General features: G+C 30.8%; 1 protein-coding gene and 1 long non-coding RNA gene across 6 annotated transcripts in view; one reads left to right on the top strand and one right to left on the bottom strand.

The window, feature by feature from the left end:
* The window catches only part of LOC146996333 (uncharacterized), a 343,935-nt gene extending 320,891 nt beyond the window's left edge, over positions 1-23,044 (bottom strand). Inside the window, exon 1 of the long non-coding RNA XR_015042189.1 lies at positions 22,526-23,044. This is a non-coding gene — a long non-coding RNA (uncharacterized LOC146996333). The remainder of the gene's footprint in view (positions 1-22,525) is intronic.
* Positions 1-27,181, top strand: part of LOC118185904 (uncharacterized) — a 189,376-nt gene that overhangs the window by 83,255 nt on the left and 78,940 nt on the right. The gene's annotated exons all lie outside the window — the stretch shown is intronic.

Here is a 27,181-nt window from a genome sequence, read left to right as displayed (position 1 = left end):
GATAGGGATCAGGAAAAAAAATTTGCTATGACTTTAATAAGTATTATATCCTACAGACAGTCTGCATTACAAAACTTGATAGACATAGAAATTTCCACTAAAGACTGTTTACCAAACTTGATAGACAGTCTTTAGTGAAATTTTCGACTGACACCAGAAGAATAAGGGAAACAGATTCCCATTCATGAGAAAAGTTAAAAACTGTCATTGCTGATTCTGCATATTTACAATGTCTGATAATGAATTTATTAATATAACAGGCATATTGAAATTGCTATTCTTCAAATGAATCGAATCTAAAGACTTTACTATCAATGAACAGCTAGCCCCACCAACGGGCAGAAAGTTCTACCTAAGTTCGAACGAATCCAGGCTAAAGGGCTGGTTGCATAGTTACGTTCTGTGGTAGCATGAATACGAGCTAATTTTTCTCTAGAAAGTCTTCCACGAAGATATCCCCCCCCCTCTTAGGCAGATAGCCCTAGTGTGCCTAGCCATATTCAAATAACCTAACCTAACCCAGTCAATGAAGAGTTGCTTAAATGGCAGGCATTGTATAATGCAATCAAGAGCAAGATATCCGTGATGCAGCTATAGGAAATGTTGAAACTGGCGGCATAAGTATCCAACATATATAGAATACGTTTGGTACAAGAAATCTTTCAGCTATAGTCACGGATGGTCCAAAGTTAATACGTGGTTCTGAAACTGGCTCTTCTAGTTTACTAAGAAAAGCTGCAATAAACTGTCCATCATTGCACCATGCTATCCGCCTATAAGCGTTTGCGGGAGAAAGTTATGGAAATACCTACAGAGTGTCTGAATCTCATTCTCTTTTCATAACCTGCAAGATATATAACTAGCATGTGAGTACCAAATAACTGTAGCTTCCAGGGCATTTGTACACTATAAATATCATTTCAAAACACACATCTAAAATGTTGGCTAAACGAAACATTTTGTGCAGTCTAGAGAGTCTGTATACGCATTAAATTGGCCCTTATACGTAAGAAATGTGATTGCAGTTTCACAGTGCTTTTACTAACATCTATATTTTTAACTTTGAAGCATGGGCCTCAAGGTGAGAAGATTTAATTTCATATTGAAAGGTTCTTTTCCCTCGCCAATCTTCAAGGATTGATTGGAGATTTCGAAAGACGTCAGCGTTTTCCCTAGACCCCCTCATGTCAACAGTCCTCCTCCCTCTTACCATGACTCTACAACTGTTCATCGGACCTGTCAAAATCCTTATTTAAAATAAGAATCGAAGAAAACGCAAATAAGCTGCCTTCTTTTTTTTCTTTGTGGCCCTCCCAGATTATGGGGACCTCTGTTAATGACACCGAACTACCGGCCTTACGCAAAGACTCTTTCCTGGAACACGAACGCCCCCGCCGCCCCAACACCGAGTCCCTTATTTACTTGGAGGGGGCGGCCGCTTGTTCTTTTTTGTTCTGTCGCCGATTTCTTCCTTTTTTTTCACTTCTTTTTTTACGTTTTTCTCATTACGATTATTTCTCTCTGGCAGTTGGTTTTCTACGAAAATGAAATTTGATTTTTCATATTTCCAATTCCAAGCTTTTTATTGGGGACTTATTTATTTATACTGGAGTTTTCTTTTAGTTTTTTTTTTCTTTCTTCCTTACCTTTCTAAGAGCTTGAGAAAAAGATCCTGCCCATTCGTTCTGGTGGCGCCAGTGCAAAGCCCCATTTCTTCTCATAAGCCTCCTTCTGCTTCTGCCTTCCCTCCTCAAGGGCGAGGTCGGAAAGCGAAGCGATTTCCAAAAAAATGCGAACGGAATTCGAAAACGAGTGAATATCAGGAGCTAAGGAATGAAGGTTCAGTCATTCATTCAATTATTTCGAAGAAAAGGCGCTACATGATTTCCATTCCTTTCTCTGTTATTTCAAAGATGAGTAAATTAAAACTGAAAAAAATAAATAAATAAATAAATAAAATAAAATAAAATAAAATAAAATATAAAAATAAGGAATTTCTTTTCCTGTCGAGGAACAAAAACGGTGAAAGGCAATGCTTATTTTTTACATATAAATTCCCGAAATTTTTATCGAAATTCATATATATCTATATATATACAGTATATATCTTTGATTAATTATTTTTATTTTATTCAATGAGTGAATTTATAAATTGTTATGCAGGACTTTTAATTTAAATTTAGAGTTTCAATTAAAAAATTATTCTGTAAAAGTTATTCATAATCAATGTAAAAGTATGTGACGCATGTATATTTAATGGTTAAATCATGGCAAAAATGATCGACCAACAATATATGAAAATGTCATTACCTACGAAGATGAAAATACTGGGGTTCCTAAGAGAAAATAGTTTATATTTAATTTTAAACATGGGGAAAATTTGGGAAACTGAGAACGCTAGCGGTTCAGTTTTCTGGGTGACAAAATAATACTTTTTTTTTTTTTTTTTGCCTATACCGCTATGGACTATTAAGCCTGTTTTTACTTAGTTCAACCTATACATAAATTGCTTAGAAATTTATATGAATGCGTAATACTATGAAATTTCTCTAATCTTACTAGTGTGGTATCGAAAATTTTATTTATAAAATATTTAAACCGTTCTTCTTTCTTGCCTTTTTTTTGGGGGGGGGAGAGTCTATCTATTTAATTTTTTAATCTCGTCATATATAATAAAACTCAAACTATGAAGCTACTTAAGCTTAACAATTACTAATTTTATAAATTCTCAATACATTTAACGCACGTATAAAGAAAAATGTTATATTATGAACAATTTCTAAATTGTTTGCTTTTAACTTAATGAAAACTTTATTGTTTGCATTTTATCTAACACATGTTTGAAACTATGACGTTTTGTTAAACTTAGAATTTTAGCCGATGGAAAGAGCACAAAGAATTATAATTTAATACTATATCAGTTACGGAAGAGTTTTCCAAATTAATTATTGATTCTATAGATAAGGAAATGCAGCTTCAGAATCACAGAGTGAAGAATTAACTAAATGTAATAGTATATCATTGTATTCAATTTATTCTTGATTCTATAGCTGTTGTAGCTTTAAAATTTGGGTACACTTCCCATGCTTTAATTATGTACGGATTTTTAGACTGTCATATTCAGATTTGAATTATATTTTTTTCGTTAAAAATTGAGAAAAAATACATGTTATTAATTTTTCAAGATTATTATCGCATACATATTATTGCATATTTTCTCAGAATTTAATCTCCCAATGTTAGGCTTACTTTAAATGAAGTTTTCGTTTAATGCACATTACGAAAACTGCTAAATGATCTCAAAATCGTTTTGACTGGTATATATTCTATTTTTAGGAATAAATTCTTTTAAAAATAAAAGGTAACTAACTAAACATAAAGTTAATCATACGTAAACACATGGATCTCAATGATCCTGCGAAAAGTTAACAGTTTTATTTATTTTTTTCCCTATTAATATTATTCTCTTCGCTTACTTTTTCCTATGATTATTAGGTACCTTTATTATAACTTCAAATGTAGGAAATATTTGAAAGTATTCAGAGAGTTAATTTAAAAGAACTTTACTGCACATCCATAACGAGTCGTAAAACTGAAGTTTATTCCTCTAGTCGAAATAAAAATGATCGTAAACAGCCAAATCACGTGTTGAATGATTTTTTGAAAATGGCTCAATTTCCGTCTAGAAAGCTTTTCATTAACTTTTGAACATAGTTCAGTTCCTAAATCAGAGAAAAAGATTTTCTTTGAAACGTTTATGTCACGTTGAACGCTTAAGCACAGGAAGTTGAGCAATATCGGTCAATGGTTTTGATCGTAATTTCGACATTTTATTTTGCAAGTGAGCAGTAGTAATCATCAGACTTGGATCCATCGATACACAGGTGCAGGTGTTCAATTTAGGATTTTCTTAGACGTGATGACATATTATGCTGTGAGGTTTGAAACCGCACAAAATGATTCCAGAGAAAGATATCAAATATTGAACTTTTATGTCTCAGGAATGTACTAGAAATCGGTTGAAAGCGTAGGCGGCAAAACTGAACCCGATGGTATGAGAATACAGCTGTTAAAGGTTTTTTGCTCCTTAAAATGTTGGCTTGAAAATTCCTGCTATTCTTTATATTTTGTTCTTTTTTTTTAATTTAAAATTATTTAAACTTTTTATTGTGCCTTTTGCTTTTTAATGTGTAAATTCACATCTGGGGCACAGCTGCCCATCTGGCGAAGGCACTGCTAATTTTTAAATTCCTTTCTCTGAAAGTCCTAATCATCTCTACTTTAGAGCTAAAAATATTTTGAATGATAACTGGTAACCACTTGGATTTGATTAACTGGGCCATTTACTTCTCCTGAGTCGTCATTTTAAGTGGGGGAGAGTATAAGGATTAATAGCAATTTCCCCCGTGTGTTCTCATAAACGGTTAGTTTGTTTAGGTAGAAGTTGGAAGATCCATGATTCGAATCCCGGCGAAGACGAAGCTAATTTTTCGTCTTTTTTGCTGCAAAACATTAAATGTTCTGTACAGACATTCTTCTTACTTTTTGCTGCTTAGTAATATCACCATATTGTTAGTAATTAGCAAATGTCGCTCTTTTTTTGGGACTACTACTAAATGGGCAAATATGTGCCTATTTTTTTAAAAGTCTCCCCCCCCTTTTTTTTTAAATATCAAAACTAGCCTAATCATTAAACCTATTAAATATCAAAACAAAACTTACTTTTATGAAATTATTACACATCAAGTAAAGCCTTCTTTAATGCATAACATGAAAATGTTAAATTTTGCTTTTTAAAGACTCTTTATTTCATAATGTTGGAATTTATTCTTGTAGAATTCGGCGCCTTATTTGAGATATTTTATAATATGAAGAACTTGTCCAGAAATTAAGGAATAACATTATTAGTCAAATGCAAGTTAGAATAAAGAGAATAGAAGAAATAGAGCTTGAAGCTGTTGTTCCTGAAGCATAGAAATGAACAGAAATTAATAAGGCAAGATCTGCGTTTTTGTTATAAGTGAAATAGTAGTCACTGAGGTATATTAAAAAAATCTGAAAGCCAAAAAAGCAGTTACTTTTAAATAAATTCTAACTGTCATATAACCTACATGTGCTTGTCATAATTTTTAATTCAGTCCTTTACAGCCTTTCAGATTTCTTATACACGAAAGAAAAGAAAGTAGTACAAAACTTTTAACATTCATTCAGTCGGCACTTCAGGAACTGGAAACTATTGTGACAGTTTCAAAATTCAGAATTGAGAGAATCTGTGGAATTTCGTTTTACGGTAATTTATGGTTTTGAAAATTATTTCTTTCCGTGCAATAAAATTCCTCCATGACTTTAGATGTGACGGATAATACAGAACTACTACTTCGTTAACATATCTTATTTGCACCTGACTGTTGCAACGGTGGTATTAACCTGTAATAAAACTGAGGATTTTCTCAAGGATAGAAAATTTGCAATTTTTGAACATTTTGAACTAAATTTCCTCATAAGCAAACGTTTTCGTTTTGCCTTTAAGGCCGTTAGAGGAGAAATCTTTACTTTTTGTGTGAGAGGAAGGATATTAAGAATAGGTTGAATTACAACTTGCTGATTTTCGTGAAAACAGTAGCGATATTCCTTAAGCGCAATACATTATTATACTGGTTTTTGAAATTTATCTTAATTTTACATATATTAATTAGAATTTCCATAAACATTAACTGATTGTTTTCATGTATACAAACTGCTTCGTAGTTCTACAGGTTATGAATATAGTACACATTTTTCAATTGACTTGATTTGAAGTCCTCAAGATCAAATGATTATCTATAATGCCATTTAAATGTAGAAGAACTATAGCTGGATTTCTTTCAAAAATTGCCTTATTTATATCAGCACTAAATCATAGATATTTCGCTAATTTGTTGTTCTTTTTTTTTCACGGGGGAAGATTTAGTATCATTTAGTGGTTAGAAATTGACTTCAGCATTAATTTAGCAGTTGTGACTCTATGGGCTCTTTTGTTTCAATTTTTACGTAAAATGCGGTGATTAAAAAAAACCTGAAAAAGGAACTTTTATTCCAGATCAAAAGCAATCAATTGTTCAGAAGCAGTCAGGATACCGAAGCTACTATCCATTTCATTCACATAAAATAGAATCAGTCGCAGTAAATTTTCCTGATTTTTATCCCGTAAAAGTAGTTTTAATAACTTATCCAAAAAATCAAAACCCACTTTAATGATTTCAAAGCATGAGAAAGAAGAAATTCAACTAAGCAATTTAAGCTCCGATTGTGTGCAGATTTCTGAAAGATTCAACAAGTCTATTTTTCAGAATGATAATTAAAACAAGGAATTTGTTTACTTAACTTCGTACACGTATTAATATGCAGCCCACATTTAGCAATAATGATAAAATTGTATATTATTAAATTTAATAAATATTTATTTTTGATTTGATCTCTTAGTTTTCAGAAGTCTCTTGGCAACCTCCTCCTCTAAACTTCCCCCTCGAAAAGTGATAACATTCCTTAGAATATAAATAAACATCGGCACTGAACAGTATCAATATCTCTCTGAGGACCACTGCCTCTGCAGTAGATCAAAATCGTCTGGAAGTACAGACGATCGCTTTAGAGAGATTTTGTTCTATTTTTGTTTTTTGAAGCTTGGGATCGACAATTTAAAATTATTTTTAGCTCAAGCAAATGCAAGGAATATTGTGGCAATATCCATTACGTTACTTAAAATGCTAAAAATATTTCTAGACAGACAATCTGGAGAGAAAATTCAAATAAACATATTTAATTAGAAGTTTAATAACAAATACTTGTAAATAACACATTTTTCATCTACTTTATCCAAACAGAATGAAACTATGTAGTTGCACATTTTCTTAAATATCTGTTATTTTAAATAAGAAGATGATAAAAGCCGAATATAAGAAATAAACGACAAGAGAACTTGCTGAAAGCTTTGTGGAAGAACTGGTTTTTAGAAAAAAGCGTTTCGTGTGAATCATTCCTTTAATTGATCGATTTACAGTTTTAATGCAAAAAATATTCAAAAAAACAAATGCCAGTTATCTTGTCGAAGTAGACGTGATTGAAATAATGGATTGGTAATCAGTTCAGACACGTTTTCGATGACAGCCCCTGGGTCAGCGGTGATTTACGTTATTGTCAGTTAAGATAGAGTCTCCGGTTTCCGTGCTAAGTATATAATCATCATGACTTGTATTTTCTTCGACTAGAAAGTGTGTGACAGACTAGAAAGACTGAAAGAATTTTAAGTATGAGGAAAAATGCCATAAATCAGCGTTTCTCAAACCTTTTTCAAGTGGAGACCATTTTTATAAAATAAAATGTTCTGAGAACCACCTTACTATTATTGCTCCTTTCAAAAGCAATTTTTTAGCATAGTGTACTGATATATACCAGTATACTTATATTTTCAAAATATGGGATGTAGAAGTTACTTTAAGTTTCTAACAGTTATTTTAAGTTTAAACATGCTTTACTATCTATTCTCGTTTTCCATCTACTATTCCCAACCAGAATGAGTTTTCAGTATCGCGTTGTATGCAAATGAGTTAGAGCGAGTATTTAAGGAAGGTTCAGCTTACTTCAAGAAAGAGAGCTTAGGAGTCTTTAGTCACGCGTGTTTTCCGTCAGGCTACTTCGTTATTAAATCTACTACGCTCGGTCGTATTTTCGTGCTTGTTGTTATTCGTTGGCTAGATTAAATTAAGGGCCAATTACGTTAATCATTTATATCTACCTTCGGATAAGTCAGTTTAGTTTAGTTTAGTATCGGATTAGTTTCTAATTTTTCTTATCTTGATTTGATGCCCGAGTGGAGGCTTCCCGTACGCCCGATATGGGGCAGCCTGTAAATATTTCTTTGAGTGAATAAAGGGTACTTTAACCCTTCTCTGGTTTCTGACGTTACTCTGCGATGAGTCGCTTCACAGCTAAGTCATTTCGTCTACGTCCAAAAGAGACGAAGAAGTGAGAAACATGACAGGTTAATTAAAATTCATTTTATTTTATACTGGTATTAATTAATAGACGAAAAGTTAATAATTCAAAGTTATTAGACTTTGGATAATCTTATTAACTAAAAATTAAATAAAAGTTGATACTGCTATTGTATGTTTGAATATATGTTGGTAAGAAGTACAATCAGAGCGTTTTAAATCTTTCTTCTTTTGCTAAGACTAGAGGGGGAAGTCCGTAATCAAGGTAACTGGTAATAACTTTCGTAAAATATCAATCTTGGGAGAAAAAAGGATAGACGATTGACGTGTGTAATTTCCAAACTCTGAGATTTCTAGCTACGATGTATACGCAGTTTTTATTTTTTGTCTTATTTTATTTTTTTGTCTTTGATTTAGAAATCTAGGAGAACTACAAGGGCAGGTTTCGTGGACCACAGACTGAGAAACGCTGCTAAGATTAACTCTTGCAGTCACCCTTGCTGCAGTTTAAAAATTTGATATAATTAATGGCCTAAAATCGAGGGTTGATATAATTCATTAGATAAAATGATCGTATCACTTGAGGCAAGTTTATCATTCGACCAACTTTTGTCTGCTGGATTTCATTTCTCATTTAGAACTCAAAACTAGAGATATTAGTACAATTAAATTAACACATTAAAAAAAATGTCATTTGCCTCAGACTATAGATGCTTATGATAGTAATCATCGCTAATATTGTATTTTGCTCCTCTAATTTACGTCTTTTATTTTTTCATTGTCACTGTACCCAAATCAGATATTTACTTATCTCTTCCCTCCCTCCCACACACACACTGTGCATGTTTCTAATTGGAGGCCGTTTTTACTTATATTTGCTGCTATTATTTTATCCGCAGGGCAATAAGCCTGTACGCATTGATTTAATCTAGAGGGCATAATATATGCGTAATGCAACCATTAATTACATGATTTTTATTTGTAATTAAAGTAAAATTACTTCTTGACTTTACCTATTAAAGGTGAGTTCAAATTGGCCCACGTACCTTTATAAGTTTCAGTAGTCATTAAAGATAAACAAAGAATTATTTAATATATTTTAAACGAGTGATGCTAATACAATAAATGATTACCAGAATAAATAGAAAAATTGCGGGAAAGTATTAGGAAAAATGGGAAAACTTCTAATATTAAGGACAAAGCAAGAAACTGAATTCCAGTAAGTTTGATGTTAATTTAACCTTCAATAACAATATAGAGGTAAGAATTTTAGAGGGTAAGAAATTGAAACTAACCGTTCCTTTACAATGAGCAATGATTATATTTATCTATTCAAATCTTATGCAATTCTTCGTAACATCAAGATAGCAGCTGAAACAATAGCATTGCTATTGAATCAAGAAACGATTGCTGGGAATTAATTACCAGTTATAATATCTGTTATAACTGGTACTGTATTCAACTATAATGAAACAGGGTTCTTTGGGAAAATATTGTTGAAAAGGACATATATCCAAAAAGAAGAATACAAGCAGGTTTAGTCAAAAATTCTATAGAACTGCTCTCTCTTGTTTTAAATTAATGCAAATGATGGCTAAAAATGTAAATCTATCCATCTACCACAGAAATAACATAAGTAATCAGAAGAATTTGATTTCAACAGTGAAACGTCTGCTATTCCTTTTGCACCATTGAAATGATGGTTAGAAGAAGATGACTCTCGAAGCCATTCGGGAAAATCTCAGATGACGTATGAAGTCTGCCACTCTAGCATATTTTTAAAACAGGACACTTGCAATCCTTCAAATGTAAGTGTTCTCAAGACTCTGGGATTCCATCCTTTAGGGTGTTCCAATGAATACTGGAATTGTTTAGGCAAAGTTGTGCCCAAAACCTTTGGTCATCAACAGGCGCATCCTCTGGCTATTCGATGAGTATTCATTAGCGACCCATAACTTGAGCATGACATTCGCGACAGCTACATTTGCTGTTGATTCTAATTATGTTCATAAATGCAGAGCATCTTGCATGTCGAAAATAGTAATTTGAATAGACCATGTTATAGCAAGCAGCATTTGTAAGAAAGAACCTGAGCAGTTAGAAAAAAGTGTGAGGGAGAAAATTAGTCAAATTATAGACCATAATTTATTTGACTCTATATAATTGCATGACTACAAATGTCAGATTTGATTCTTGGTTTTGTTAACTCAACAAAGTAAACCAGATTTATCAAAAATAGGCTTTTGAACTTGCTGGCAAAGAAAATACCGAGTGTTGCCATTTTTTGCGAAACAAATCTTTTTCTTCGCAATGAAAAATGAAAAGCGGTTGCAAAATTGTAACGTATTTTCCACCGCTTATGAAATCACATGACATTATTTGATTTTGGGTTTTTTGAGCATCAAGAATCACGAGTGCGTGACAGAAAGTGTCCAAAACAGGAAGCACCATTCAGTAAAAATACTTTTTGAAAAGCTAGTAGGTACGCGCATCGAATTTAAAAAAAAAAAAAATGGATAGCAACAGGTTTCCATTTTAATCCATGCGAGCAACAAGTATGGTTGTCAGTTATTATCGATCTAATGCCTTTTAATGACTCTAAATTTAATTTTCCTGCTTTTTTTGTTGTTTTTCTTTATTGTTGTAAGTTTACCGAATGTTTGCTGAACATCGCCCGTATTGAATTATTGCTGTCTAATCTGTCGTTAGTCACGGGAGTCTGAGCAACAGTACTTGCTCTTGTTGAAGTTTCTTATCTGTGCTAATTCCATAAAAATCACTAATAAGTAGTCATTAATTTGTAAAACAGAGGGGCAATATAATATCTGGGAAGGATATTAATGAAAACATATTTAATTAATTTTATGTCAGCTAATTAATGTAATTTTAACTGGAATTCAAGAAAATGCAGTTGCTGTTCGTGTAAGAGATGAATACATAAAATATACATTACCACATGTTTTTATCCTTTGTATGCTCACTAGGAATAGAAAAGTAAAAATTCTGAAACAGTTTTTTTCAAATCCCTAAGAAAAGTAGTAATATTTAATTGTGTTTATGAACCTTTATTTCATCATTACCCACAAAAGCCTTTCTCATAACATATGCATAATATACATGAAATGTACATATACACATATACATCAAATTGCTCCCCCTATACATTCAAAATGTCCTCTTGTGGGGCAAGGGACCCACGTTGAGAAATACTGATCTAGTTTGAAAGAGTATCGATGCTCCCGAAGCAGCGTTCTGTGGGTCAGATAGTCACTTTACTGTAAACTGCTGATCTGTATACGCTTTATACGGAAGTGTTATGGAGAAGCATGCTTCCCATCAATACACTGATATTCCGTTAACTGGTGAAAGTGATAAAAGCCTATAAAAATTTTTTATGCTAATAATTATGCTCATGACAACTAATGGCAATTATTACTTGGCCCCTGGTACCATCACTAAAACATGATGGAATTTATTTACTCTCAGGACACGTTGGATTTGAAGTGTTACTACATTTACTGATGTTGCTTGCGTTATTGCATCATACTCCCCACTGTAAAACGCTTTTAATGTAACACGGAATGAGCACGATTCTAAAATAAAAAGGAAATTAAAAACTAAGAACATAACAGAGTATGTGACGAACATACGTATGTTACGGAACAAAAAATTTTTTGCCAAAATATTGCCTTACGAAAATAAGTAAATAAAAATAAAATAAAATAAAATAGTATAAAATCGCGTTTCGATACAAATAGCCCTTTCGGGCTAAAAAAAATTTGAAAGTGTTCAAATTTTAACTGTCTTCCAAAAGGGCTCTTCTAAAGTTAAATATTATTTATTAGTAGAGATTATAGATAGAGATAAGCCACATGAAATAGCGAAACTTTATATAGGATATTAATGAATTTGTATTTAGACTAACATAGTAACATTTTGTATCTTCTGCATATTTAAAAAGTAAAAAAATATGTAATGTAATTCGCTAAAAATAATTAATGTTTTTAATGTTTAATATATGTCATAAATTAAGTGCATTTTATTTAAATCAATCAGATTAAAAAGCAAAGAAATATATTATTTTTAAGATATGAGTCCATTGCTTTTCAAATCACGTAGTTTGTAAATAACAGATAGAATGAATGCGAAAGAATAGTACCTTACTTTTTTCGAACGGCAACAGACTCGAATGAAAAGTGAAACAACACAAAATCATGTTTTCCAAAGCCTTTTGGATTAAGAACTTCACGGTTCCTGTTAAGAGGATATTTCATGTAAATAATGTGGTACATAATAATAAATTAAAATCGATATCTTCTTGAACACGTATTTACTAATAGCATTCAGTGGTAACGCCAACTAAGTCTAGTTCTACGTGTTAAACATTACATATTTTGCACATATGAAGTCTGTAACTTTTGATGATTGCTGCATTTGAGTTCATTGCCATTGCAATGGCTTTATTTTACACAGAAAATTGATTGCAGTCCCTTAAAGGAAGAAAATCGACTATCTTTTCCAACTGTATAATAACTTAGCAAATGCAAACTTTGGCTCTAGTAATCTCTTTGAATTATACTTTCGCAGATAAAATTTCTCTTTTCCACAAGTGCAAAAGTCCACGCTTTTTATAGCAAGCTAAATATAAATTTTCAGTCCTCAGCGTCTGAGGTTGTATGCCGTGCAATGCTCGGGTTTAAAATAATTACCATTTGGACAGTTTGTCAGATGATAGTTTCTATTTTCTGAAACTGAGACCAGGGCTCGGGACTTAATGAAATCCACAAGCTACCGACCATCTGAGCGTGACTTTTCGTTTCGTTACGGTGAATGGGCAAAAGATCTATTTTAATTTCTTCTCCATCGAGACACAAATGGAGCGAAACAGCTTGACCTTCACACCCAAAATGGAAGCCACCGTTGACCATACTGTCCTCTTCAGATCTGAAACTCTCCCTCACCTATTTCACGGAAGATAAAGAGGAAAAATCTTTGAATACACCTATGAAAAAAGAAAGAAAGAAAGAAAAAAAAAAAAAATACTGTAAAAACATTATTATTATTATTATTATTTTAATCCTTAGTGTAGAATATTAAAAAAAATACTAAACTATGATGGGCCGAAAAAGCACCAATTCTGCATTTAATCTTAAATCTAATTCGTTTTATTTATTTATTTTTTTACATTAACTCTTTAATAAATATTACTCCTCTTTTTCTTGCAATTATTATTTTTTTTTTAACTTTTATCCCTTTTTCCTCCTTTTATTTCTTTTAATCAGATATTTGACCATTTGAATTTGCTCCATACTCGTTTTGCTACTTATTTTAACTTTTTTGAAATGTGTTACGTTCCGCTACGTTGAAATTTGATTCCAGCTAAACATTATTCACTTATATGTACTACATTTATATTTTCAGCTATTTTTTTTGTCTTTGCACTTTTGGAAATAGAAGTAATTGGCTATTAAATTATAATAACAGGAAAAATTATAGGCTGAAAAGTTTCTGAATCAAAATATTGTGTGTTGAATGAACATACTTAGAGTTTTAAGCTAACAGTTTATACAATGCACATATTTATTCTGCTGTTTATTACTTTGTTTTTTAACTTTTACAATCATACTTTTCTACCATTATGCTGTATAAAATTCAATTAAAATAAAGATGAAGTGCTAACTTACGACACCAGTAGAAGTTTCGTTTAATTAAAAAAAAAATTGAGAAAAATTATGGTTTTAGGCAATGGTTCTAGTTTGTGAAAATGGACGTAATTCGAAATAGGTGAAACAAAATTTTATTTTAATTTATATTACGAAGCCGATCTAAGCTATTAAAATTTTTAACGCGAACCCAGATGGGGACGGAAGTGCGCATTTTCTTAATTGAAAAATATGTTTTTTTTTTCTTTTCCCCCCACCCCCAACTTTCCAATGAGATAATTTTAACGGAAAAAAAATTATGAGTCAAAATGCAACATTGAACAAATTATGAGTTAACTTTTTCAGCAAAAACTCTTTTTTATTTTTAGCTCTTCAAGAATTATTTTTTCTAATATTTAAAAGAAACAAAAGAATTCTGTTCTGTTTTGAATACCTTTTTATTAAATACAATAATGATGCAAATGTTCCTAAAATTTATCGATTGGATCTGTTAAAAATTAAATGTATATAGCAGTTCGTAATATCATTAAAAAATAAAACAAAACCTTAAATTATGAACAGTTGTGATTTTTGCTTTCCTATATTTTATTAAGGATATTTTATAATTATATCCTTAATAAACTATTTAAAAGTAAAATTTACCTTTCAGAACTTATTTGAAAGATAAAGATCTTATGTCATACCACATGGCAACACTGGAAACTGGCTATTTTCCACGCCATCTGAAAAATAGTATTGTCCAAGTGGTAATTATAACGAGAATAATTAAATATTTTATCTTTTTCAAATGTCAATACTTCCAAATTGTGCAGATGAAAATTGCAAATTATCCAAATAATATAGCATAAGTATCCAATAATTTCGGGCAGACTTCGCAAAAGATGTTTCAAGCATCGAAAATGTCAAGTAATTACGAATTCATATTAATTAACTATTTTACTTGTTTATTTAAGTTCATTTACTTCTGAATCAATAATAATTTTTTTTAAAAAAAGGAACGCAGTATTTGCAAATGGTAGAAAAACTATCTGGTAAAATATGAAAATATTTTCTATTTCTACAAATCAAATGTAAACAATTTTACGGGAATCGTTGATAATTTTTTTCAATATAATTTTATACTCCTTTCTCGAGGAGTTTATTTTGCTCTTAGATTATTAAGCCGAGAGAACAGCATGTATTTACTTCATATTTACATAAAACTGCGTATTTAACCTCTAGTTACAGTACCTAAATATAGAATACAAATATCTGTAGATACAAATATCGTATTATAAACAGATCTGTAACTTGATAATCATTAAGTGCGCCTGCCTGTAAGTTGACCTAACAAAGATCAATGAAGGTAAGCTCTCCAGAGTAATCCCCCTCAACAGACCGCGACATTGCTTTTGACGACCGGGGTGAATTCTCAAACAGAAGTCGACGTTTGTTGCCTATTCAAAAGGGCTTTTGTATGAAAAGGCGTTCAATGGTCGAACCGCAGACTTACTGACTCCCCGCTCTGTATTTATGTACAACACCTTTCTCGCACAACAGTCCGCATCATCCTCGTTGAAAAGGGAAAGAGGAAGGGGAAAATTCCCTTGAAGTTAGAAAAATTCCCTCGTAGGAAGCAAGAAAAGTTAGCAACCTTCTTTTACATACACTTCTTATTACAGTACTCACTATATATATGGGATATTTTCAAAGTTCTAGGAATTTAGATGTATTTTTTATTCGTCAATTTTCATCAATATTCCAATGCAATTTTTTAATATAATTTCCATTTAGTTGGAAACATTTATCACAACGGAAAACGAATTTTTTAAGCAGTCCTCAAAGAATTTATTTTTTTGTGTGTGTTTCCTCTTTTTCTTCTAATGGCATAGTTGAACTCTCAAATCGAACAACCCGTAAAGTTTTTTTTCAAATGTGGGAACAGAATATTCCTCATAACACTAGTACGGAGTACATAAGACTATTAACTCCTAGATGAGAAGTAATTTAAAACTTGCCTTTAAAGACTATCCACAGATGTTAATCTAACGTTTGGTGAATTCTCGCTTCTTTTGCTACTTAATGCAAAACATAATTCAAAGTTAAAAACTTAAACGGAATTTTATTTGATATGTCTGATGGATGTTACCTAACTTAAAATCATAACAAATTAAAATGAGCACTTCTCGTGAAAATTTTACACCAGGGTATTTTCTTCTGCTTTGAGATTCCGGTTTGGTTATAACAATATTCTTAATACAAATGTTCAAACACTTTGGACTGGAATGGCTATCTGACATTTTTTAAACAATGTACTGTGCTCCCATACACCCCTGAATAGCCCCTTCATAGTTATTGCAGGCGACCTTTTACAAGTAAGGTGGCAGCCATACAATGCAAATTCCTCTATTCTTATAGGCAAGATTAACCCTCGTACTTTTAAACAATGTATAGTATTATGAAAATTGTACTCTTGCGTACAATTTTCATAAACCTCTGGTCTGAGCAAGCATTTTGATGAGCCAAAGAGAATAGGATAGATTTTTATCTTTTAATTAACTTAAAATGGTAGAGAAAAGCGCGAATGTAGAATTCAAAATTAGGCTAAACAGAAACCTTATTTTGGCATAGATTTGAAAGTACCAAATTAAGAAGATAGTTAAAGTACCAAGGGCGATAACCCGCCAAACTTTAGAAAAACTTCTGTAGGTAATCGTTAGATTTTAAGGGCAAGCTTTAAAGCTGTTAGTAAAATGTAAGCACAATTTTAACAAGACCACTAACAGTAATGCATAATTTGTTTTCTCGGTTTTTCCTATGTGTAATGTGAATACAAGGCACTTTAAATTAACAGGAGTTCCCATCCTGGATTGTATCTTCATCTATGCTAAGTGAGTGGTTTCTGTATTTGGCAAGTCTCAAATTTTATGACATAATGTATAAAGAAGAATATTTTTGTAGGAAGATATTACCTTTGCAAGAGTTTTTTCCAGAAAGTAAGCATAAAAAGGTTTGAGAAATAATGTTTAAAAGAATTTTTCACGAAAGCGTTTATTCTCTGGCAAATAATTTTTCTACAGTAAATGACGACCAAACCAACTATTAGGCATTTCCCAGGAAAAAAGAGCCCCGTTAGAAAATTTTATATGAAACATCTTTCATGTTTAATAAATAATAAGTTAAAATAAGTTAATAAATAATAAGTTAAAATATTATTTCCCCCCTTTTGGGTAAATAGAGGGGGATGCAGAGCATTAAAACAGAATGTAAATACAATAAAGGTGAGTTTTTTAACACCTTCTATAAGAGCTTTTAAATTAGAAAATCACGACTGAACAAGCATTTTGCATTGCGTATTTTAAATAATACAAAATTTATTAATTTTTATAGCAATGACTTCAAATAAAATCTGGCCCACTAGTACTTGACCGGCTGAAGAATGTTGGTTATTGGTAATTCCTTCCCAGATAAACGGGCTGGCTGCATGGTTGGTTTTTGTGGTTTTTCCTTATTGTATGTGAATATTAACCAGTTTTCCTAAAAAATGCCCTCCACGAGGGCCTCCTTACATCACACAGTATTAGAGGAATGACGTAACGAATATTTCCAGTTTAACAAGTTAGTTAAATGGTAAATATGTAATTTGATAATTCATATACCTAAATTAATTCAATACCTAGATACTGATATGAACTTTTAGTCTTGCAACATAAAATTTTCGCTTCTTTTTCGCTGTTACTTCTGAACATTCGTCATTTATAAAATTATTTTCCATAATGAACATAAATTATGAATACTTAGATGACTTCGATTCAAACAGGAAACGTTCTTCGGAGACAATGTTTACAGAGAAAACAAAAACAAAAGATTTCAGGTGTTAATAAATACGTAACATAAATTTCACTCTGTTAGAACTTTCATACATTCATACATGTTGCTGTTTATAAATTCTCAGAACAAAAAAAAAAAAAAAAAAAAAAAAAAAAAAAGAGAGAGAGAGAGAGAGAGAAAATTCTTTCTTCATTTAATTGCTATTGCATTTCTTTCAAGATTACCAAGGTTGCTTCTTTAATTGCTGCTGCATTTCTGTCAAGATGACGTCATGTAAGTTTAATGATCTTACATAACATCAGTACACAAACTGTTAGTATACATAGCATAGGTAAACATTCGAGTTCCACACCTATTTTTCCCTAAGTTAGGGATGGAGGGAGATGTCAAGAAAGAAAAAGAGAGAGAGGAAAATATTCTCATTTCTTCGCGCAATGCATAAATCACACTTTCACAATAGTCTCACCTTTTCATTGCCACGTTTACGATCACTCAAATGCCTGCGTGCACCATACTTGGCAGCCTATCGCTACAAGTTATACTTAATTGGCGAACTTTGGAGTTAGAAATTTATACTCATTAATTATTAATTTTTTTGAAGATTCCAAAAGCAGAATTACATGCAACTGTTTTTCTTTTAAATGAAATTAATTTGTATGTTTTGATAAAAAAATTGAAAAATACAGTTTTTTTTTTTTTTTTTTTTTAAGCACTTCAAAAGTTTTCCGAATGCTAATTTAGTTGTTAATTTAATTCACTAAAACGTGTTATTCTTTTTATTAAAAACCTTGCATGTTTGAGAAATGTTATTCTGCATAATTTGGGAAAAGTGAAAAAGGAAATTTTGCGAGACTGTTTCATTATATGAATCTATTGGATCATTCGAAAATAAGCACTTTGAAGTTTAATACATGCTTTTAATTTGTGATTACACATTATAATTCTTCTTTTTCCAATATAAACAGGAAGAAAAATTTTTTCTTGTATCTGAATTATTAAGACGATCGTGAAACTCCTCAATAAATTATTTACTATAAAATGCTTTTAAAGAAAATATATATATATATATATATATATATTTTTAATGTGATGATAATTACTTTTTTGAATAACACAGCTTTTAAAATCACAACAAAATTTGACAAATAAGTAAATTATGAATACATTAAAAACAATGCAAATTTCGGTTTTGAGTAAAAAAACTCAGATTTCGATCAAAATTAACCAATTGCTGTTATTTAAAAAAGATTAGAAAGAAAACTCTTAAAAAAAATAGATAATTAATTTTTTCACTTTTTTAGTTAATTACTTGCTTTAATTTTAACATGTAAGAAGCATAATTTACTTTTACAGTATGGCAACAATTGTTTCTTTGTAAGTTATCCTGCCTGCGAATTCTCTCTTTATTCAAATGCAACGGAATACAGGCTAATTCTTGAACCTTTAAAATACTGTTATGTTCTTGTGCCTCTTTATTCAAACGCATAAATAGTTTTGTCCGAAAAATTTCGCTTCAGTTTTCAATTAAGTAGTATTTAGTTAAAAAAAGTATATGTCTTAAATATTATGCTGCTGAAAATTTCGTTGATTTGTCCAATAGGAAAAAAAGAAAAGATTCACAGATTGCTGTTTTTAGCTTTAATTTTGTTGTGGGCAGTTTGAATTTGAAAGTCCATCGATACTTTTTTTCCTGCTGCTATGAATGAACGAACCGAAAAAATAGTTTTGATTTCCTGTTTAGTTAGACTATAAGCTGCACACATAGAACGGAAGTTCAAATGCTGTTTTTGAAACCATTCTGTTGATATCACTGACGTAAATTGTTTTATAACAAAAATTTTCCAAAGTGGCTTTTTTTTTTTTTTTTTCTTTTTTCTTTTTTTTTTTCTTTTTTTTTTTTCCCCAAAAGCAGATTGCGTTATATAGTTGTTATCAAAATTGAACTACCTTTGTTTGTTTATTTATTTCTGAGTTAAGAAACAAGTTGTGAGTTTTTTCTTCATGTCTAACAAGAAATTTCAGCAATATTATGAATCTTAGTTTTCATTTTTCAGATATCTTATTCAAAATAATTTCTTTCAATTATTGGGGAGTGTATTTTACTTCTAATTTAATCTTCAAATATAGTTAATTAATTGACTTATTTCCAACATTATAGAGGACATTACTTTAATCACAGAAGGGTTTTTGTCACTAATAACGAAAAGCTCATTTTGTCCTTGAAAAGTGTTTATTATTTAATTTTTTCATGTGATTATCTTTGACTGGATTATTTAATCTTAAAAAAAAAAATACACGAAGTAATTATTTTGAAGTTAATTCTAATATAACGAAAGAAATTAATTTTGATGAATATTTAAGCCGGCAGTCATTTTTTCTCAGGCGTACTTAATTTAATGCTCTTAATGTGATAAATATGTATTTTTTCAAAATGTTCATATTTTACATTTTATGATGAGCAAACTTTGTACAAAGAATTAGGAATAAAAATGTATTACTTTTCGGTTAAAGCAATATGTAATATTTATTATATATTAAATTTTTTTCGTTATTTTTTATAGTTTATTATTATTATTATTATTTTTTTTTTTAATTATAAAACTTTTAATGATTAAGAATCACTTGATAATACCACTGGCGGCAGATTTGGCGCAGTTTATTTTCTACGGCAACCTCTCATTGTAGGCATCGCAAACTGAAAAGTAGCTGGAGTGGCCGCATTCGGGAGCGATCGCATTCAAAAGGCGATAAATGACTGCTGAATGGAGTTCGAATGCTGTCAAAAACACGAAAGGGCCCGGTAAAAAGAACACTTCACAAAGAACTCCCCCTTCATTATGTGCTCGAAAGTTGACACAATGGGAGAAGCTTTTCAGAAACGGTTTCTGCTGGGGCAAAGTTTATACAGGGGATGATACCCACAATCTCGCTTGTAAGCTGCTCTCGAAGACGTATGCTGATTTAAATCTCCTTACACGCTGTTTAGCGGGAAGAAATAGAGATGTTTGCCTGTAGAATATCTATTATATTATAGCACGGAAACTGATGACACTTTCTATAATTTTATGGCAGAATTAATTTTTTTACAAGGAATATAAGGACTTCCTTTAATAAAACAAAAGAGAACAATATGCTATAGATTTAAAAAAATTCATAGATAAAATCAGTGCTCTGATACTGAAGCCTAAAAGGTGAAACTATTAAATTTGTAATAGTAATGATATCGTTTTTTCTTCCTAGCTCTAAAAACTGCCTGATATAGCTGAAATGATAACCAAAAAATTGCATTTCACTACATGTATACCCAGCATATATAAAGACATACTACCACGTCTAATCGAACAGAACACTGTTTTTTGCAGTGTAATGTGGATTAAGCATTTATGTGTGGATAATTGGTCGAAATTCTTTTTGGCAGTCAAAAGTAGGAATAATTATGTTCCAGTTTTTCTGGTGAAGCTTAAGCGCATATTTTTTATATCATATTTGACCACCATTATATAATTAATATGCTGTGAAACCATTTTCTGAACAAAAATTTCACAGTTAATACTTTTGCATGCAACATGCGGGTAGGATTTATTTATTTACCTTCAAAGAAAGAACAGTAAAGAAGAGAACAATTCTTTAAAAAAATGAACAAAGCTGACTTAAAAGCTTTCAGCAAAAGTAGTTTAAACAGTTTAAACTGTGCTTAGAATTCAACAGCTGTTTCAATGAAAAATAGTTATGTAGAAAATTGTATCTACAATAGTTAATTAGATAACTAAATCTACAAACTTATTTAAACAGTAAGTCTGACTTGATTAAAGTTTATTAATAGCTTTCTTTCAAAAGAATGGATATCAAAAAACCCTTTTCTAAGGCCTTTCAAAAACATAAAAATATGGTAGATACTTTGAATGCAAAATTATAAATTTTTACCAAGAATTCGAATTTTAACCATAAAAATGCACAAAGATTGTCTACTCAAAAAATCATCCTGATGGCGACCAAGATAATTAATTATGACGATTAATGGCCAAAATAATAAATATATAAAGGTAATATTTTTTGAACAAGCCCACAATAAGTTCTCGAATATGAGAGAAAAAAATGCAGTTTTCTACTTGTTGAGTTCCCCTCCGTCCTTTTTCCTTTTAGGGGTGTTTAATAAATGCTTAATATTTTAATTTAATAATTTCTTAAATTGCGAATAACATCAACAAATTTTATTTTTAATAAAATGCGCCTTTCTGAAATACTTGTATATATGAAATAATGCTACGCAAATATTTCACTGTCTATTTTTAGTATAAATTACTAGAATTTTAATTCACATTTAATTAATTAGTATGGTATTTCATGTACTGATGAAACATTGTTTCATTAGCTTGTCGGTAAACTAAACAAAATTAAGTTGCTCTAAGGCTGAGGTTTGCATCTTGAATAGGAATTTTACAGCAAAGTAATAAAAATTTGAGTATTGTTCTTGAGACAGTACAAAATAGAAATAACAAGGTGTTGAAATTTTAACGTTGCATATCAGATCTAAAGATAAGCATAAGCACACTAAACGAATTTTAAAATCATAGTATTTCTGTTTAATAATTAAAAATAATCAAGTGAAATGTATCTAAGGCTACCAAAAATTTTAGGTATTATTTGTAAGCGAAAACAGATACACCTGATACTTTTACACTTTGATCTGATAAATTAAGACACAAAAAAGCCGCCACTCAATGAAATGCTTGAAAGTCGCATCCGCTTACTAAATTATCATTTTATAAATTAAAATTACATAATATTATTTGAAATGCTACCTACAGTATTTCATTAAAATTTCTAACTTCACTTGAAAATGTTATCATTTTATTTTATTTGCGATTTTTTGTTATTATTATTATTATATTATACATTTACTTTCGCAATGCAATTTATCTTTATTTTAGCGTTCAAGTACATTTTTTAAAATATAACTTTATACACCTTGATAAATAAGATCTTTTCAAAATATAACAGAATTATAGCGTATTATAAATAACAACTATGCGAGACATGAAAATAAATTTAGTTAAAGAACAGAATGTAGTAACTTACGAATTATGTTAAGCTTCTTATTTACAGCAAACAATGATTTGCCAGCTACCGAATTAGTATCGGTTTACATATACAACAAAGCTTCTTATATCTGCTAATTCAAAGATAGCGGTAACATGTCACTCCTAATTTTTTTTTTTTTTTTTTTTTTTTTTTTTTTTTAAATTCTTATCGAACTGCGCCAGATGATGTTTAACGGGAAAGAGAAAAACCAGCTTTATTTATAGCAAGCGATTTAAAATTTACGTAGTTGGGAGAAGGGGGTCGTAGCACAAGAGACCCCTTGTTCTCGAACGCGACAACCATCTGTTCCCGCAGATCAGATCAAGTGGAAAGGCCCTTTATTTTTTCCCCTCACCAACAGCGCCACCTCAACCACGTCTTAGTTTTCGATTCGACAAGCTTCTCAGAAGTTTGGGTGCCAATTGCTTAATGTATTTCAGTCTGCAACAAACTCAGGCAGGGATCCAGGAAGCGAAAAATATCCTAGACCGATCCTCTACTAAGCCAGTTATAACTCCATGCTGTTTTACGATTATTAATCTGGTCATGAATACTTTGAAGCTTGGTTTGTGTTTAAAAACTTCCTTTAAGAGGGCAAAAAAGAAATGAAAGGAAATTATTCCATTGATAAATGAGCAGCAGCTGAACTTTTCGCTTCCATCTGGAAGCACAATATTCCTTCTCTCTGTGTGTATACACACGAAATATACAATGATCTCTAAACTTTTAATTTTGATGAAAACGAAGAAAACCTTGATCATCTGAGATCTTATTTTGACTTTTACGCTTTGTGATGCAAAACAGCAAGCATTGAAAACTAAAATGGAATGGAATCTAAATGGTGAAGGAAGATTTATCAAAGTAATTAACTGTCTGTTTCTCTGAGAGAAATAGGCTCTATCATCGGTAAGGAAAATCTTCCATCTGCCGACTTAAAAGGAAGTGGTTCTTTTAAAATTGTTTGGATACTTCTTTCAAAATCCCAGATGCCCTATCCATGCTTTGTTGTCCGATTGCTTTCTGTGACTTTGCTTAACTGCTCCTGCTCATTTTTGGAAGAGATTAAACGACATGGACTCTTTGTGGATTCTTCTGGATTGTCAAAATTGAACCCTTTCGTTGTCATGCCGATCAGCTAGACGTTCGCTAAAGGCGGGCATCCCGTAGAGATGACAGAGAGAGCAAGGGACCTATTCGCGAAACGTTGCCGAATCACGTGAGGGAGGGAAGCTGCCAATCTCCTCCCCTTGTCCTCGGTCCCCGAATGGAGCGCCTGAATTTTGAGCCAGGAGAGAAGTCATTTGAACACTAGCGTTATTGCCGACACTATCTCTGGATTAATCGGGACTGACCCTGTGCAAGTTTCATTCTTCGTACTTACAACCGATCCGGTTTCGAGAGTTTAGATGGGTGACTGTGAAGTCAAGCGGCTATGAGTTCTTTGTGAAAAAAGGATATCCTGTTAGGATATAGCAATGCCTAGTTACCTGGACACCGGCCGTCGGTCGGTCATGGGCCCCATGGACCTAAGCACGGCCTATAGGTACAACGCCACCATGATGGAATATTATACATGTAAAAGTAAGATTTTGCGTAAAGAATTCTTTATTGTTCTTAAATTTCGTAATCATAAATTTTTTTGTCATTGCTTCTATTAAACAACTGGAACATGAAAAGCAAATTTACATTTCCAACTGAAACCAGATAAATTTTATGGTTAAATATAATGCTCACAAAGTCATAGGTCATGGTGGATATTCAATTTGTGCAATATACATATAAATGTGCATGTACATGTGTATGTATGTGTATGCATGATAAATAGATAAATGGGCAGCTAGACGGACGATAAGCATATAATTAGATAGGTGGATAGACAGATAATATATGTTTGTTTGTACGCATGTATCAAAATTTACTGGAAAGTTTAATAATAACAGAGTCTAGTTTAATGATAAAACACAAACTGAATCTTAAATCTATGCAGATTTTAGAAATGTAACAGCAACAAAATAATATAAAATATTTAATGGTTTAAAGATAAAGTTTTTGCTTTTTTAATATCCAGATTTGAAATGCGATTTTTTAGTTTTCCTAAGTAATTTATCTAATGGGAAGGATTTATCTTTTGCACAACTATAATTTTAATTTTATGATCCATATATTTAATTTTTCTTTAAAATATTTTCTTTCCAGAACAGTTTACAAAACACTTTTCTTTATATATATATATATGAAGTATTAAAAATAAAAATAAGCAACTGTCAAGATTGGAAAAAAACGTGCCCTGTGTAACGAGTCATTATATGCTTTCGTGATATATTCTTAATGGTGTGGTAACATATATACTTTGTAATGCGATACAAAATATTAAAAAAATAGAAGTGTAGACCTGTATCATTGTACCTGTATAGATTGTCACCTTATATACAAATAGATGCTTCTTCAGAATATGTCTGTAATGCTCCACGAATTATATTTATAGATCACCGTATAGAATATAAAGATTTTTACGAAGCAGCATACCAATATAAATCCACATGCATCGGTGTAGCTTGAAGTATCATTATATAAAATACAACATGCTAAATAAAAAATCATTTTATTTCTTTTGGTAAAGTTAAAATTTAAGTGCATTTTTATAATTATATATTAATAGGTAAGTGAATAAAATTATTTTAAAATAGAACGATTTGCTATGCAGAGGAACTTGGAATACAATTATATATTTCAGCAGCCGGGGCCACTGAAATTAATTAATTTGATCTGTTTCTTAAGCGTATTTATTACCAAAATGGATATCAGGTATGTAAATCTGATTGACCGTGCATGTGCAACTTTATTTTTGTTACATTAACGTAGATAAAATTGTATAAAATTTTCACTTCCAACATGTTCAAATGTATTTTCTCATAATGTAAAAACTGCTGTTGTAAATTAATTTTACTTCGATGTTTTTTTCTAAACTCTAAAATTGATCATCAATTGTCGAAATAGTTTCAAGTGATCATATGAAGAATAATTTTTGTGATGAATGTAGCTTGAAAATACTTTACGGTACTTTTCACTCGCAAACGAATATATGCTTTTTATTCATTCTATTTATCAGTTTATCACGATTGAAATTAATTGCAGGTATTTTTACCAACATGTATTTTGAATAATTTCAAAAATAAACATTTCTTCTTTTTTTTTTTTTTTTTTTTTTTTTCTTTTTCCCATTTCTTAAATTAAAAATTAGTGTTAAGATAAGGCGTGACATTTCTTATCACAAAAAGAAAAACCCTCGAAAAAGAATTTAAAAATTAGAGAATTCAGTTCTATACTAATTGGTTGCTCAATAACTGGAAATTAATATTATTTATTATTTAAAGTTCATTGTTGAAAGCTAATGTAAATCACAATAACATTAACTTCAGCAATACGTATGACCTTAACTCATCTGTTGATTTAACTGAACAGGTTTACAAACATACAGAACAAAGAAATAATAGATGCTTTTAAAGTCAAAATAAACTATCAAATTTATCTTTTCGCCGGTACTAAATGAATATTTACGTGAGCGTATAACTAAACCGTGTGTTTAATTATTTTCAACTGTAATGTAAGTGAATGTCTACAGATATAAAAATGTCTATAAGTTCTTCTCGTGTGAAAATTGTTCTTGGTCTTTATCGTTTTTAAAGGTGAAATGTTTTCTTGGGGGAGGGGGAGGTTCAATAGAATTTGAATGTTAAGAAGCGAACTGAAGAAAAGGAGATTCTATCAACCGGTTTGTTCCAGTTTTTATTTTATTCTTTGAGATCTGTTGAATCTCATTTAATTTTGGAGTTGTTTTCCAATATGGCAATATTGCTTTGTCACGTGAAAGAAATGCTTGAATATTATTCTGATGGGAATTAGAGACTATGAAATGGTGTTTGCATGTAGCTAAAGATTTGTAGTTTTACAGTGGCATCATATAATTCATGAATATTAATTACGTCCTTCTTTTTTGCCTTAATAAAAATCGAATTGTATTTATGTTTTAACTGTAGTGTTTTTCAGGACTTATGGGAACACTTTGCAAAATAAAGATTAATTTTAAGCTTGCGTGTGACAACATAAGGAGGCAGCCACTGAGATTCTGACTAAATTCATCAAAAAATTTTTTCTAAACTTCGAACTAAAACATTATTTTTGTATCAATCAAACTATCTTGTAAATTTGATATTGATATTATTATCAAAATACCTATAAGAAGAATTTCCAAACTGTCGACTTGCATTTAAAATGCCTTTAAATTATAACTTTAAATTCACTTTTATTTTTCATGGCTTAAATTATTCCAATTTTTGTATCTAAGAAAGAAATTAACCGATGAAATACTTTTCAATCTGGGGGGATTTAGGGCTAATAATTTGTATTAAAAAGGATATTTTGGATTTTGTTCATAAATTATTACGCTTGTTGAATAAAATATTAAGATATTAGATCTTTATTAATACCATTATTAATACCACGAAATAAGGAACTATATTCGTTTAAAACAAATCAACTTTAAGTTAAAAATAAAATTTAAAAAAATCGTTTTGCATTACATTTAAGTTGAAATAAAAACTTACAATATATAATACTTTATTAAAGGATATTATTATTATACTAAAAGGTATA

The sequence above is a fragment of the Stegodyphus dumicola genome, chromosome 7 (assembly GCF_044657685.1).
Source record: "Stegodyphus dumicola isolate Sdum_Otavi_A_Nest chromosome 7, ASM4465768v1".
Taxonomy (NCBI): domain Eukaryota; kingdom Metazoa; phylum Arthropoda; class Arachnida; order Araneae; family Eresidae; genus Stegodyphus; species Stegodyphus dumicola.
Note: the sequence above shows the minus strand (reverse complement) of the source record. Positions and strands in the feature narration are given on the sequence as shown.